The 17,256-nt window shown below is 34.5% G+C and overlaps 1 long non-coding RNA gene and 1 pseudogene across 3 annotated transcripts in view; both read left to right on the top strand.

Moving 5' to 3' along the window:
* Window positions 1-17,256, top strand: part of LOC134761951 (uncharacterized) — a 375,518-nt gene that overhangs the window by 155,161 nt on the left and 203,101 nt on the right. The window lies entirely within an intron of this gene.
* Window positions 6,755-7,739, top strand: LOC100449641 (RNA ligase 1-like; annotated as a pseudogene).

Genomic DNA, 17,256 nt, shown 5'->3' on the forward strand with positions numbered 1-17,256 from the left:
TAAAGGATATTCAAATAGGAAGAGAGGAAGTCAAATTATCTTTGTTTGCAGATGACATGATCTTCTGTCTGGGAAACCCCATTGTTTCAGCTCAAAAGCTTTCTAAGCTGATAAGCAACATCAGCAAAGTCTCCGGATACAAAATCAGTGTGCAAAAATTGCTAACATTTCTATTCAGCAAGAGCAGACAAGCCGAGAGCCAAATTATGAATGAACTCCCATTCACAATTGCTACGAAAAGACTAAAATTCCTAGGAATATAGCTAACAAGGGAAGTGAAGGACCTCTTCAAAGAGAACTACAAACCACTGCTCAAAGAAATCAGAGAGAACACAACACAAACAAATAGAAAAACATTCCGTACTTATAAATAGGAAGGATCAATATCATGGAAATGGCCATACTACCCAAAATAATTTATAGATTCAATGCTATTCCCATTAAACTACCAGTGACATTCTTCACAGAATTAGAAAAACTATTTTAAAATTCTTATGGATCCAAGAAAGAGCCCAAATAGCCAAAACAATACTAAGCAATAAGAACAAAGCTGAGGCATCATGTTACCTTCAAACTGTACTACAAGGCAACAGTAACCAAAACAGTATGGTACTCACATAAGAACAGACACATAGACCAATGGAACAGAATAGGGAACTCATAAATAAGACTACACAGCTACAGCCATCCGATCTTTGACAAACCTGACAAAAGGAATAGGGAAAGGATTCCCTATGTAGTAAATGGTTTTGGGAGAATTCGCTAGCCATGTTCAGAAAATTGAAACTGGACCCCTTCCTTACACCTTATACAAAAATTAACTCAAGATGGATTAAAAACTTAAATATAAAATCCAAAACTATAAAAATCCTAGAAGAAAATCTAGACAATATCATTCAGGACATAGGTACTGGAAAAGATTTCATCACAAAAATGCCAAAAGCAGTTGCAACAAAAACCAAAATTGACAAATTGAATTTAATTAAACTAAAGAGCTTTTGTGCAGAAAAAGATACTATCATCAGTGCAAAGAGATAACCTACAGAATGGGAGAAAACTTTTGCAGTCTATCCAGCTGACAAAGGTTTAATATCCAGTCTACAAGAAACTTAAATACACAAGAAAAAACAACCCTATTAAAAAGTGGGCAAAGGACATGAACATACACTTCTCAAAAGAAGACATATATACAGCCAAAAAATATGAAAAAAGCTCAATATCACTGATCATTAGAGAAATGCAAATCAAAACAACAATGAGATACCATCTCGTGCCAGTAAGAATGGGTATTATTAAAAAGTAAAAAATATAACAGATGCTGGCAAGTTGTAGAGAAAAATGAATGCTTTTACATTTTTGGTGGGAGTGTAAATTAGTTCAACCATTGTGGAAGACAGTGTGGTGATTCCTCAAAGATCTAGAGGCAAAAGCACCAATTGATCCATCAATTTTATTACTAGGTATATACCTAAAGAAAGATAAATGATTTTATTATAAAGATACATGTATGGGTATCTTCATTGCAGCAGCATTCACAATAGCAAAGACATGGAATCAACCCAAATGCTCATCAATGATAGACTGAATGAAGAAAATGTGGTACATATACACCATGGAATACTATGTGGACATAAAAGGAACAAGATCATGCAGGGACATGGATGGAGCTGGAAGCCATTATCCTCAGTATCCTCTGGAACAGAAAACCAAACACTGCATGTTTTCACTTACAAGTGGGAGCTGAACAATAAGAACACACAGACACATGGTTCATGGAACAACACACACTGTGGCCTGTTGAGGGGAGTAGTATGGGGAGGGAGAGCGTCAGGAAAAATACTAATTGATGCTGGGCATAATACCTAGATGATGGGATGATCTGTGCAGCACAACATTATGGAACACATTTATTTATGTAACAAACCTGCACATCTTGCACATACACCCCTGAACTTAAAGTAAAAGTTGAAGAAAAAAAATTCCAATATTAAATTTAGTGTAGCCTTATTGCACAGTGTTTATAGTAGTGTACAGCAATGTACCAGGCCTTCACATTCATTCACCACTCACTGACACATCCAGAGCAAGTTCCAGTTCTGCAAGCTCCATTCATGGTAAGTGCCCTATAAAGGTGTGCCATTTTTGCCTTTTATTCTGCATTTATACAGTACCTTTTCTATCTTTAGATATGTTTATAAACACAAAAACTTACCATTATGTTACAATTGCCTATGGTATTCAGTATAGTAAAATGCTGCACAGGTTTGTAGCCTAGGTGCAATAGGCTATACCATATAGCCCAGATGTACAGTAGGCTATACCATCTAGTTTGTGTAAGTGCACTCTATGATGTTCAAACAATAATAAAAAGCCTAACAATGCATTTATCAGAATGTATCCCTGTCATGAAGTGACACATAACTATATTTTGATTTAGAAAAAGGCACAAAGGAAATCCTTGATGGTTGAAGAGTTAGCATGAGTAATCTCTTTACATATTTTCATGTAGTCCATCACTTTATTTTGAGATTATTTGTGTAACTGCACATGAGATGTGTCTCTTGAAGACAGCATACTAATGGGTCTTGGTTCTTTATTAAGCTTGCCACTCTTGTGTCTTTTAAGTGGGGCATGTAGCCCATTTACGTTGAAGGTAAGTATTGATTTGTGTGGATTTGATCCTATCATCATGATGTTAGCTGGTTATTTTGCAGACTTGTTTATATGGTTCCTTTACAATATCACTGGTCTCTGACCTGCCTCACAAGAGTTCCAGAAAGAAGTACTAAATATAGAAAGGAAAGACTTACCAGCCATGACCAAAACACACTGAAGTACACAAACCAGTAACTATAAAGCAACCACATGAACAAGTCTGCAAAATAACCAGCTAACATCATGGTGACAGGATAAAATCCACACATATCAATACTAACCTTAAATGTAAACGGGGTACATGCCCCACTTAAAAGACACAGAGTGGCAACCTCAGTAAAGAACTAAGACCCATTAGTATGCTGTCTTCAAGAGACACATCTCACGTGCAATGACATAAATAGTCTCAAAATAAAGGGATGGAGAAAAATCTATCAAGCAAATGGAAAACAGAAAAAACAGGGGCTGCAATCCTAGTTGTTGACAAAACAGACGTTAAATGAACATAGATCAAAAAAGAAAAAGAAGGACATTTCATGATGTTAAAGAGTTCAATTAAACAAGAGGATCTAACTATCCTAAATAGATATGCACCCAACAGAGGAACACCCAGATTCATAAAACAGGTTCTTAGAGACCTTCAAAGAGAATTAGACTCCCACAGAATAATAGTGGGAGATGTTAACACCTCACTGACAATATTAGATCATTGAGACAGAAAATTAACAAAGATATTCAGGACCTGAACTCAGAATGGGAACAAATGGATTTGATAGCTATCTACAGAACTCTCCACCCCAAAACAAAAGAATATACATTCTTGCCATTGCTACATGGCACATTCTCTAAAACTGATCCCATAATCGAAAGTAAAAACACTCCTCAGCAAATGCAAAATAACTTAAATCATAACAGTCTCTCAGACCACAGCACAATAAAATTAGATTCAAGACTAAGAAGTTCACTCAAAACCATACAATTACCTGGAAATTGAATAACCTGGTCCTGAATGACTTTTGGGTAAATAATGAAATTAAGGCAGAAATCAATAAGTTCTTTGAAACTAATGAGAACAAAGATACAATGTACCAGAATCTCTGGGACAGAGGTAAGAGAGTGTTAAGAGAGAAATTTATAACACTAAATGCCCTCATCAAAAAGTTAGAAATATCTCAAGTTAACAACCTAACATCACAACTAAAGGAGCTAGAGAACCAAGAGCAAATGAATTCCAAAGCTAGAAGAAGACAAGAAATAACCAAAATGAGAGCTGAACTGAAGATAATTGAGATATGAACAACCATACAAAAGATCAATACATCCTGGGGCTGTTTTTTAAAAATAAATAAAATAGGCCAGTAGCTACGACCACTAAGAAGAGATGAGAGAAGATTCAAATATTACCACTGACCACACAAGAAATACAACCATCAGAAAATATGAATACCTATATGCACATAAACTATAAAATCTAGAATACATGGATAAATTCCTGAACATATACACCCTCCCAAGAATAAACCAGGAAGAAATTAAATCCTGAATAGATCAATAACAAGCTCCAAAATTGAGGCAGTAATAAATAGCCTACCAACTAAAAAAAGCCCATACCAGATGGATGCACAGCTGAATTCTACCAGATGTATGACGAAGAGCTGGTATCATATCTACTAAAACTATTCCAAACAATTCAGGAGAAGAGATTCCTCTCTAAGTCATTCTGTGAGGTCAGCATCATCCTAATACCAAAGCCTGACAGAGATACAACAAAAAAGAAAACTTCAGGCCAGTAGCCTGGATTCAATGCAAAAATCCTCAACAAAATATGGGCAAACTGAATCCTGTAGTACATGAAAAAGCTTATCCAGCATGATCAAGTAGACTTTATCCCTGGCATACAAGATTGGTTTAACACAAGCAAATCAATAAATGTGATTAATCACATAAACAGAACTAAGGACAAAAACCACATGATTATTTCAATAGATGAAGAAAAGCCTTTCGATAAAATTCAACATCCATTCATGTTAAAAACTCTCAATAAACTAAGTATTGAAGGAACATACCTCAAAATAATAAGAGCCATCTATGACAAACCCACAGCCAACATCATACTAAATGGGCAAAATCCGGAAGCTTCCCCTTGAAAACCAGCACAAAACAAGGATGCCCTCTCTTACCACTCCTGTTCAACATAGTACTGGAAGTCCTTGCCAGGGCCATTAGGCAAGATAAAAAAAAAAAAAAAAAAAAAAGGAGATCTAAATAGGAAGAGAAGAAGTCAAACTATCTCTTTTTGCAGATGACAAGATTCTATTTCTAGAAAACCCCATAGTCAGCCTGAAAGCTTCTTGAGCTGATAAACAACTTCAATAAAGTCTCAGGATTCAAAATCAATGTACAAAAATTGCTAGCATACTTATACACCAACAGCAGTCAAGCTGAGAGCCAAATCGAGAATGTACTCCCATTCACAATTGCCACAAGAAGAATAAAATACCTAGGAGTACAGGGAGGTGAAAGATCGCTACAAGGAGAAATACAAAAGCTGCTCAAAGAAATTAGAGGTAACAGAAACAAATGAAAAAACATTCCATGCTCATGGATAGGAAGGATCAATATTGTGAAAATGGCCATACTGCTGAAAGCAATTTATTGATTCAATGTTATTCCTATTAAGCTATCAATGAGATTCTTCACAAAACTTGAAAAAAAAACTATGTTAAAATTCATATGGAACCAAAAAAGAGTCCAAATAGCCAAGGCAATCCTAAGCAAAAAGAACAAAGTTGGAGGGATCATGCTACATGACCTCAAACAATACTACAGGGATGCAGTAATCAAAACAGCATTGTACTGATACAAAACAGTCACATAGACTGATGGAACAGAGTAGAGAACCCAGAAATAAGACTGCACAGCTACAAGTATCTGATCTGCAACAAACGTGACAAAAACAAGCAATGGGGAAAGTACTCCCTATTCAATAAATGGTCCTGGGATAACTGGCTAGCCGTATGGAGAAGACTGAAGCTGGACCACTTCTTTATACCACATACAAAAAATTAACTCAAGATGGAATAAAGACTTAAATGTAAAACCCAAAACTATGAAAACCCTGGTAGACAATCTAGGCAATACCATCCAAGACATACACATGGGAAAGGATTTCATGATGAAGACTCCAAAAGCATATGCAACAAAAGCAAAAATTGACAAATGGTATCTATTTAAACTAGAGGGCTTCTGCACAGCAAAGGAAACTATCAAGAGTAAACAGACAACCTACAGAATGGGAGAAAATGTTTGCAATCTATGCATCTGACAAGACCTAATATCCAGCATCTGTAAAGAACTTAAACAAATTTACAAGAAGAAAAAAACAAATAACCGTATTAAAAAGTGGGCAAAGGATATGAACAGACACTTCTCAAAAGAAGACATACATGTGACCAACAATCATATGAAGAAAAGCTCAACATCACTGATCATAAGAGAAATGCAAATCAAAACCACAATGAGATACCATCTCACACCAGTCAGAATGGTTACTACTAATAAGTCAGAAAATAACACATGCTTGTGAGGCTGTGGAGAAAAAGCAGCACTTTTGCTCTGTTAGTGGGATTGTAAATTATTTCAACCATTGTGGAAGACAGTGTGGCGATTTTTCAAAGTCCTAAAGACAGAAATAACAATTATAATAAAATAGAGTGATTTGTATTACTTTGGGTATATATTCAGCAATTCCTTTGGGTATATACCCATACCATTGCTGGGTATATACCCAAAGGAATATAAATCTCTCTATTGTAAAGACACATGCACGTGTATGTTCATTGCGGCACTATTCACAATAGCAAATACTTGGAATCAACCTAAATGCCCATCAGTGATAGAGCAGATAAGAAAATGCGGTACATATACACCATGGAATACTATACAGCCATAAGAAAGAATGAGATCAGCAGCAGCGGTGGCTGGGCGTGGAGTGTGAGTGGCCTGAGCCCCGCAGGTGACTGCTCCAGGGCTTCTCCCCGCCTGCACCAGGCGCTGTTCGAAAGCACGCCCTCCACTCGCACTGCTTGTTGTGCTCATCATGAAGCGCTTGAGCTCTGTGCAGCGAAAAATGCCGAGTCTTTGTGACGGAGGTGAAAGAGGAGCCTTCCGCCAAAAGGGAACATCAGATCAGCCATAGCTTTGGGCTCAGCTAGATAGAAAGCTCAATAAGCAAGTTGAAAAAAGATTTTAAAATTTTCTACATTCAAATGAAAACCCAAAATAACTTTTTTTTGGAACGTTGAGGAGGGCTTCAAACCGGCTCTAGACTGCTGGATACCAGCAAAGGAAATAGAACAAATAAATAGGAACCCAGTGCCTAATGAAAATAGATACATTCCTGATTGGGTACCAGTATAGAAAAACAACAAACAGTATTGCTGGCATTCCTCTGTAGTTAATTATGAATTTGAAATTGCCCTGGTACTAAAACATCATGCTGATGATTCTGGACTTTTGGAAATTACTGCAGTGCCACTATCAGATCTCTTAGAACAAACACTGGAGCTCACAGGAAAAAATATCAATGGAGACCCATATGGGTTAGGGAGCAAGAAACATCCATTACATCTTCTTATACCACATGGAGCATTTCAAATAAGAAATCTATCTTCATTGAAGCACAATGATATCTTGTCCTGGTTTGAAGGTTGCAAAGTGGGTAAAATTGAAGGAATAGTATGGCATTGCAGTGATGGCTGTTAATAAAGGTGCTGGACATACACAGTCAACCAAACAAGGTGTCTGCCTTCATGAAGCCCACATTCTAATGGGGAAGGTAGACAATAAACAAATGTGTAATATGTCAGGAGAAGAACAGCTATGAAGAAAAAAACAGGGTCCATCATCATCATCTTGGCTTATGCTGGTCAATTCAAGATACTTACATGAATTCAAGAGCAGTTATTATCAACATGTGCCTGAACAAATGTGACTCTGCCTTTGATATTAAGTGTTTGTTTAATCATTTTTCAAAAGTAGATAATCAGAAATTTGCTAGACTCAAAGATATATTTGATATATAAAATGCAAATGAAATTAGTTTATTATCATTATATTTTAATCTCGAATATTTTACAATGTTTAAGAATATCTTAAGGTTCCTTTTCATTATGAAACATCAATTTGTCTTCTACCATTTGTGAAGAAATGAATTTTCCAGTTTCAAATATCTATTTAAAATTTTAATAAAAACCAGCAAATTAATTTTAATCTCTAGCCATAAAAATGTAAGTAACAGTAAACTCCTAAGCTTGTACAAAGGCTGGATTCTCTCCACTATAACTGAGTGGTAATTTAAAGACAACAATTAAACCAAGAATTTAATGTCACTAATTTTCAAAATTACATAGTTTAAGCTCAATTTGATTTTGCTAGGTATTTAACAAAACATATGGCTCAACTTCATAACCTATATGTGTGTATGTCTACATCTGTATTTATGTATATCATAGTTAAGATTTGAGAATCTTAACATATGTATAAATAAGTATATATAAACTCCAATTTTAAATATTAAAATTGCTGAATTTACCCTCGTGCTCTTTAAAAAACTTAAAACATTATGAATGTAGAGAAATTCACCAGAGCTCATTGCCTATTTGATGGCCATAACTTATTCTAAGTCTTCAAATATATACTTTTATAATAGGTTGAAAATTTCATATAATTTTATTTATTAAGAATTCCAATCTAAGTATAAAGGTACAAGATAGTGAGAAGGAAACACTACAGCTCAGAGAATTTCTTATTTCCAGGTGGATTTTAACATATAAAGTTAATAAATATTTAAATGAAACAAAGTTTATAGTTGACCTTTAGTAAGCGGGGAAATGAACAGGACTTTCTTCTTCATCTTCAAACTCTTCAGAAGCAGCAACAGGGCTAGTTAATTCAACTCCCAATTGTTCTGAAAGTTTTTTGTTTTAACTTTCTCTTCTAAGAGAATATTGTTCTTCACTTCTTCCTTGTAATTATACTTAAGATCTTCAATTTCTTTGAAAAATGAAGGATCAAAATTTTGGAGTTATTTTTTCAGCTTTTTTACTTCCTCCTAATAGAAACATTATCTTTAAAAGTGGCATACAGGAAATATACATATTTTAGGCTTGAACTAAGAGATTTAACTGTAAATATGAAAGCCAACATATTCCTGAATGGTCAAATACAGCTATAAAGGCAGAAGTATTAAGATTTTTGTTTGTTCCATTGTACAGTGTAAATAACTAATTTGTTAACTGTCAAGTCCAGTTATCTCTTCTGTAAGTTGTGTTCTAGTCTTTGACTAAAATTTATCAACTCTTATAACGGGATTTAATCTTTCTTTAAAAGCACATAAGATCCTCTCAATAGAGCAATCAATCAAGAAGATTTTGTGATTCATAACACTGAAGTTAGTCTGGTTAAGAGTTTTGGGTTAGACTTAATTTATATTTTCATTACAAATGTCTAATTTTTAATGAATAATGATCAACTTTTTATAAAGTTATTAATATGATCAGGGAAATCTTTGGGACTTCTGCCAATTAGGCATCTGGTAAAGAGAGAATTCAAGCCTTAGTGACTCTTTAGAGTAGTCAGTGATCACTAGCTAACGCTTATATCCATGCTTTTTTGTCCTGTTTACAGTCTTCAAGGAGGTAAAACATAGCGAATATATTTTTTAAGGGAACTATAACCTGAAGATTACTGAAAAGAATTTCAAAACAAATTAAAGACGCTATTGCCAATGTGACCCAAAACTTAAGAACATACTAATGGCATATATTTGTTACAATTAAAAAATAAATTTACTCTTTAATCCTAAAAAAAAATGAGATCATGTCCTTTACTAGGACGTGAATGGAGCTGGAGGCCATTATCCTAGGCAAACTAATGCAGGAACAGAAAACCAAATACCCATGTTCTCACTTATAAGTGGGAGCTAAATTATGAGAACACATTGACACATAGCAGGGAACAACACAGACTGGGGCCTATCAGGGGGTGGAAGGTGGGAAGAAGGAGAGGATCAGGAAAAATAACTTATGGGTACTAGGCTTAATACCTGAGTGACGAAATGATCTGTACAAAAAAACCCTGTGCCACAAATTTACCTATGTAACAAACCTGCACACGTACTCCTGAACTTAAAATAAAAGTTAAAAAAATCCTAAATTAAGTATTCAAATTATGAAGCTAGAAAATGAATAGTAAATAAGAAAAGGCAACTGGAAGGAATAAAGTATGAAATACATATAAAGGCAAAGAGATAAATATACTAAAAACCTGAAGATCACCACTTTTTAATTATTAAAAGAGATATAAATCAATTATAGCAGTCAAAATGATGTTTTAGAATAAAACTGTTTTGTAACATCATGTGCCAATAAGTATGAGAATACAGATTTTCCCCAGCAAAATATAAACAATTAAATTGATCCCACAAATGAATAAAAACTTGAATAATCTAAGAACCACAGAAGAAATCAGAAAGTGATTAAAAGGTATATTATTTTAAATACACTGAAGCCATATGATCTTCTACTGAGATATAATAAGGCCTTAAACTATATAGTTCAACATTTTAAAACAATGTAAACTGTAGAAAAGACAAAAATGATTGGTTATGTTATGTTAATTGATATAAAATCTTATTTAGTATAATAAGAAAAGTACATATTAATTTGTTAGATAACAGATTGAAATATTAGCAATTTAAATCCAGTGGTATATTCTAAATGCTACTTCTTGTGCATAGGACTGTGTTTGGCACACATTAAGTGCTTTACAAATATTGGTTGATTAAAAAATAAACCTTTAGTTTATTGGAATAAGAGCAGTAGCCACATATGATTATTAGGAAACATATTATCTGCCAAGTAATTTTTACAATATAGTGTTAGTATAATCACACATTTATGATTATGTCAGTTTATATGTAAACATATAGAAAATTATTGAAGGATATATACCAAGTTATTAAAATCAGGCACAGGAGACATGTTCAATGAGTATGTATTATCTCAGTTCTTAAACATGTAGTAACATAATTTTAAAAAATTACTATCTGGAAAAAAAACTTATGACTAGATAATTGACTCCAGATAGAGAATACAGAGTTGCAAAAGCAGTGAGCTGAAGAAAGAACCCTAGACATACCAACATTGGTGAGACTAGCCGACTATTATCTGCAACTTATGTGTAATTTTTCTGGTTCTTAACTCAGTATATAATACACATTTTCTCAAGCTTGAAATTCTGAGTTCTTTCACTTTTAAAAATACCTTACCCAATAAATAACCAAATTCTGTCATATTTACTTCTTAAATATTCCGTCATTCATTTTTCCTTTTCATTGCCTCTGCCCTGCCTTAACACACAATTCATACTTTTCAGTACTATTTTACAACCTCTGCAAGATTTCAATTTTCTCTTCCTCCCATGCATTTTCTGAATCATAGTCATAAGTTTCCTTATATTAAGTATGAAATAGAACTCTTGATATTTTGCCCCTGGGCACATTATAGCTCCTGTCTTCCTCAATTCAGTAAGTGGTTCTATCATCCATTCAGTCATAGCCAGAAACCTCCCCTTTCCACAGTCTGCTATAGTTCAAAATATATTTGTTTTGAATTTATCCCAACTCTTGTTACCTCTATTGTTACTACCTCAGTTCAATTTTACAGGGCACTGAGTTGCTCCTTCCACTGCATTCACCTTTATAAATATCTTTTCCTCTTTCCCAACTTCTGCATTATGCCAGATAGCTGTAGAAAGGAAATTGCATCAATATGCCAGTTTATACAATTTGAAATGTATGGTCTCCAGCTCCAGGTAGACATTCAGTGCTATACAGAAATTTGTCTACATGTCATGTTCAAAGTTTTTTTCTAATTTACTAAAAAATCATTTACAAAAGTTTTGCTGACCATTGCAATGAACATCTACTTGAGGATCAATAGTGGCTTTACTTTCTTCTTCGGAGAGCCATTAGTCAGGAATTTTATTAATTTATTGTTCATCCAGCACCCAGCTATTCATATCAACATATCTACATTTTCAACTTTTCTTACCCCTTCCTTCTTTAAAGTATCAAAGTATACACTGTCTCTTGGTTGTATACTGTTCTGACCCTCTGGGACTTTGAAACTTCAAGTTATACTCTATCACTGCAATATCAGTAAACGTGTCCTTCTCAGAAGATGCTTCCCCTCGTAAGGGGAAGAGACACAACTCTCTTCCATAAAAACTTTTACACACAATACATCTGTTACTTTCACACATGTACATTCACCTGCTGTCTCTCTTACACACACACACACGTGTATTCTGCATCCTCATAAAACTGTTATCTGTTACTTTCACTAACATACATTCTCCTGCTTTCTCTCTTACACACACATATACACACATATTCTGAATTCTCATAAAACTGTTCACAATGTGTCCTCTTCTAAGTCCCTCCTTGTTTTCAATAAACAAACTTTGGAAAATTTATTTCTAATTATAATTGTTTACACTTCCTCATTAAAGAACTTTGGTCACCTGGTCACATTTCCACTTTCCTAATTCTATTGAAGTTGTTTTCAGCTTTCTACATATGGCTAGCCAGTTTTCCCAACACCATTTTTTAAATAGGGAATCTTTTCCCCATTTCTTCTTTTTGTCAGGTTTGCCAAAGATCAGACGGTTGTAGATGTATGGTGTTATTTCTGAGGCCTCTGTTCTGTTCCATTGGTCTATCTTTCTGTTTTGGTACCAGTACCATGCTGTTTTGGTTACTGTAGCCTTGTAGTATAGTTTGCAGTCAGGTAGCGTGATGCCTCCAGCTTTGTTCTTTTTGCTGAGGATTGTCTTGGCAATGCAGGCTCTTTTTGGTTCCATATGAACTTTAAAGTAGTTTTTTCCAATTCTGTAAAGAAAGTCATTGGTAGCGTGAGGGGGATAGCATTGAATCTAAAAATTACCTTGGGCAGTAGGACCATTTTCACAATATTGATTCTTCCTATCCATGAGCATGGAATGTTCTTCCACTTGTTTGTGTCCTCTTTTATTTAGTTGAGCAGTGGTTTATAGTTCTCCTTGAAGAGGTCATTCACATCCCTTTTAAGTTGGATTCCTAGGTGTTTTATTCTCTTTGTAGCAATTGTGAATGGGAGTTCACTCATGATTTGGCTGTCTGTTTGTCTGGTATTGGTGTATAGGAATGCTCCCTTCCTTACATCTTATACAAAAATTAATTCAAGATGGATTAAAGACTTAAATGTTAGACCTAAAACCACGAAAACCCTAGAAGAAAACCTAGGCAATACCATTCAGGACATAGGCATGGGCAAGGACTTCATGACTAAAACACCAAAAGCAATGCCAACAAAAGCCAAAATAGACAAATGGTATCTAATGAAACTAAAGAGCTTCCACACAGCAAAAGAAACTACCATCAGAGTGAACAGACAACCTACAGAATGGGAGAAAATTTTTGCAATCTACCCATCAGACAAAGGGCTAATATCCAGAATCTACAAAAAACTTAAACAAATTTACAAGAAAAAAACAAACAACCCCATCAAAAAGTGGGCAAAGAATATGAACAGACATTTCTCAAAAGAAGACATTTATGCAGCCAACAGACACATTTAAAAATGCCTATCATCACTGGTCATCACAGAAACGCGAATCAAAACCACAATGAGATACCATCTCACACCAGTTAGAATGGCGATCATTAAAAAGTCAGGAAACAACAGATGCTGGAGAGGATGTGGAGAAATAAGAATACTTTTACCCTATTGTTGGGAGTGTAAACTAGTTCAACCATTGTAGAAGATAGTGTGGCAATTCCTCAAGGATCTAGAACTTGAAATACCATTTGACCCAGCAATCCGATTACTGGGTATATACCCAAAGGATTATAAATCATGCTGCTATAAAGACACATGCACACGTATGTCTATTGCAGCACTATTCACAATAGCAAAATCTTGGAACCAACCCAAATGTCCATCAATGATAGACTGGATTAAGAAAATGTGGCATATATACACCATGGAATATTATGCAGACATAAAAAAGATGAGTTTATGTCCTTTGTAGGGACATGGATGAAGCTGGAAACCATTATTCTCAGCAAACTATCACAAGGACAGAAAAGCAAACACTGCATGTTCTCAGTCATAGGTGGGAATTGAACAATGAGAACACTTGGACACAGGGCGGTTAACATCACACATGGGGGCTTGTCGTGGGGTGGGAGGCAGGGGGAGGGATAGCATTAGGAGAAATACCTAATGTAAATGACGAGTTAATGGGTGCAGCAAACCAACATGACACATTTATACCTATGTAACAAACCTGCACGTTGTGCACATGTACCCTAAAACTTAAAGTACAGTTAAAAAAAAACAAAAAAATTCTTTTCAACAAGGTAATCAATAAAGTAATTGAGACATACAATGCACTGTTTAAATTTGTTTTATTTTTTACATGAAAACATGTTGAATCTCTCACCTTCTATTTCAACCACAGCATCACCCTGTTGATTTTTCTAAATTTAAAAACAATGTTGACTTTTTATATTTAAAAATGGAGTTGTAGTTTTTTTCTTCAATGTAAATGTGGCACATGCTTATTAAGTGTTATGGGGGAAGCTGACATAAATAAAATCATCATCATTTTATGTGAAAAATGAAATGAGTTGGAATATTTACTCAACAAAGTGCCCTTGATAGTGATTAGCTACGTATTCATTGTGTTTGTTGAATGAAAAATGGTAAAATATCAATATTGGTTGTATTGATGATGATTATAGAACTATGATGCTCAATTTTTAGATAAAAAATAAAAATATAAACAGTGGATTGAATAAAGAAATATATATATATGATAGTAGATCAAAATTTAATTAGTATATCTGCTTAAGGTGTAATAATAGTAATAATAATGCTATGAATTACATGTGCAGCAAATATTTCATTTAATGTTCACTGCAACCCTATGAGGTATGTGATATTACTAGCCCCATTTTGCAAATGAGGAAACTGAGTCAGAAATGGCTAAGAAATATGTCAAGGCTACATAGCTAGTCACCAGTAGAGCAGATAGATTATGTAAACATTGTGACAAAAACATATGGTTTAAAATGATGGTATCTGCTGATAGAAAATACAGGCAGAGAAAATAAACACTTGGATAGAAAACAACAGACCTAAAAATTGTAACCCCTTTTTTGGCTGCTAAAATATTTTTTAAGAATGGTGATCATACAGAGTTCTCAATCCTAATTATATTTCTTCAATGCTTTGTGAGTTTTATGCTGTTAAATTAATGCTATATTTTATTCAGTAAACAAAACTGATATTAAGCAAGCCTTTCTAAGATCAATGTTCCTTGTAGGAAATTTAGAAAATTGCTGAAAATCTTAAAGAAGAAAATTAAAAATTTGTAACCTCATAAGTATCCCTTGTAAATTGCAGCAATTTTTCTTTCTAGCTCCTCATATATACTTGAATATTTTTGGAAGTTGATAATTACTAATTTCTCATCATTATAAATATATATTTTTGAATTATCCTAGTTGATAATGAAAAGTTTTCTTTTATCTCTACCCTGAGTATTGTAAAGCTTTAGAATTCTGGTACCTGGAAGTAAGCTGAGGATAGAGATTTGCAAGTTACTGACATGTAGTTGACATTTGAAATCATAACAATAGATGGATGTTTCCCAGGGATAATATGCAGAGAGATAAAAGAAGAAGGCCAAAAAGAGATGCTGAGGAGATAACAACACCTAATAAGCTAGTGGAAGGGGAGACATCTCCCATGACCACCAAGACAAAGTGCCTGGAAACAGGAGAAAAATGTAGACATGGTTTCTAAATAAGGGAGAAGTAAGTTCAGATGTTCCTCAACTTATGATGGGGCTACATCCTGATTAACTCAACATAACTTGAAAATATTATAAGTGAAGATGTATTTAATACACCTAAACTGCTGAACATCATCACTTAGCCTAGCCTACGTTAAACGTGCTCAGACTTACATCAACCTACAGTTGGGCAAAATCATCTAATACAATGCCTATTTTATACTTAAGTGTTGACTACTTCATGTAATTTACTGAATACTGTTCTGAAAGTGAAAAACAGAATGGTGGTATGGTACTCACCAAAGTACAGTTTCTACTGAATATGTGTCACTTTCTTACCATAATAAAGTCAAAAAATCTTAAGTTGTACCATCCTATGTCAGAGACTGTCTGTAATGAATGACAAAGACTCAAGAGTATCAAATGCTACAGAGAAATCAATTAACATAGAGACCATAAAGTAACATTGATTGCACTCAGAAAGTAGGCATTTATCATTAATCTTGTCAAGGAAATTTTTGCTAGAGTTGGAGAGACTCAGGGATGGGTGTGAAGTTAAAAACTATAACTGAATATGAGAAGAGAAATTTAAGAAGGCCAATGGACCTGACTTGAAATAGAAAGGCGGACTTAGAAACGGCTGGAAGTTATTTGTGATAGATGACACTGCCATTAGTAAATCAATCAATATTTTTAACCAGACTATTATGAACTCCAGGCAATTCAGCATACATAATCATCATCCTATTCAAACTAACAAAAGACCAAAGACATAAATAGAAACAATTGTTACATAAATAATTTGTATTTTCCATGTACTACGTATTTAAATTTCAACTAATACAACATTCTGAATATTTTCTGATTAGGGAATTTTAGTCAGTTATCATTGGGCTGATTGTCTAATGATACATGGTATTTCATTTTGAAAAAATAATTAGCAAAACACACATTTATTTCTTTATCTTTAATAGAATCTACTTTGAATGGAGGAAAACATTCTTTATCTGGTTAGAATTGCTCTATAATTTTGTGCTCTAGTTTTTGGCAATAATGAAGAAAAGCTTTGTGAAAGCCTATGATTATTGGAGTTTTGTGAGGACAAATCATGGCTGATAATTTGAGGCTATCAGGTCCTTTTCATCTTGATAATTATCAGGTATTTAATATTTTGTGAACATTTCCAAATTAATCATTAATTAGTCCATTTTTGCAAGTCAGGTCAATCCTAGTATATATTTTGTTTGAAAAAAAACATGCAGACCGGTGCAGCGGCTCATGCCTATAATCACAGCACTTTGGGAGGCCGAGGCGGGTGGATCACCTGAGGCCAGGAGTTTGAGACCAACCTGGCCAAATGATGAAACCCCGTCACTACTAAAAATACAAAAATTAGCCGCATGTGGTGGCACATGCCTGTAATCCCAACTACTCGGGAGGTTGAGGCAGGAGAATCGCTTGAACCCAGGAGATGGAGGTTGCAGTGAGTTGAGATCGCGCCACTGCACTCCAGTCTGGGCAGCAGAGCGAGACTCTGCCTCAAAAAAAAAAAAAAAAAAAATGCCAAGGCAAATGACGAGCCTTTCGTAGAACTCCTTAGAGTAGGTGCTTCAGGGATATTCAATACTAAAGAATAAATCAGTACTGAGTGCTGTGAAACTTTAATAAACTTCTCCCTAATGTTGTTTAGGACATTTC

This window comes from Pongo abelii, chromosome 7 (genome assembly GCF_028885655.2).
Source record: "Pongo abelii isolate AG06213 chromosome 7, NHGRI_mPonAbe1-v2.0_pri, whole genome shotgun sequence".
Lineage (NCBI taxonomy): Eukaryota > Metazoa > Chordata > Mammalia > Primates > Hominidae > Pongo > Pongo abelii.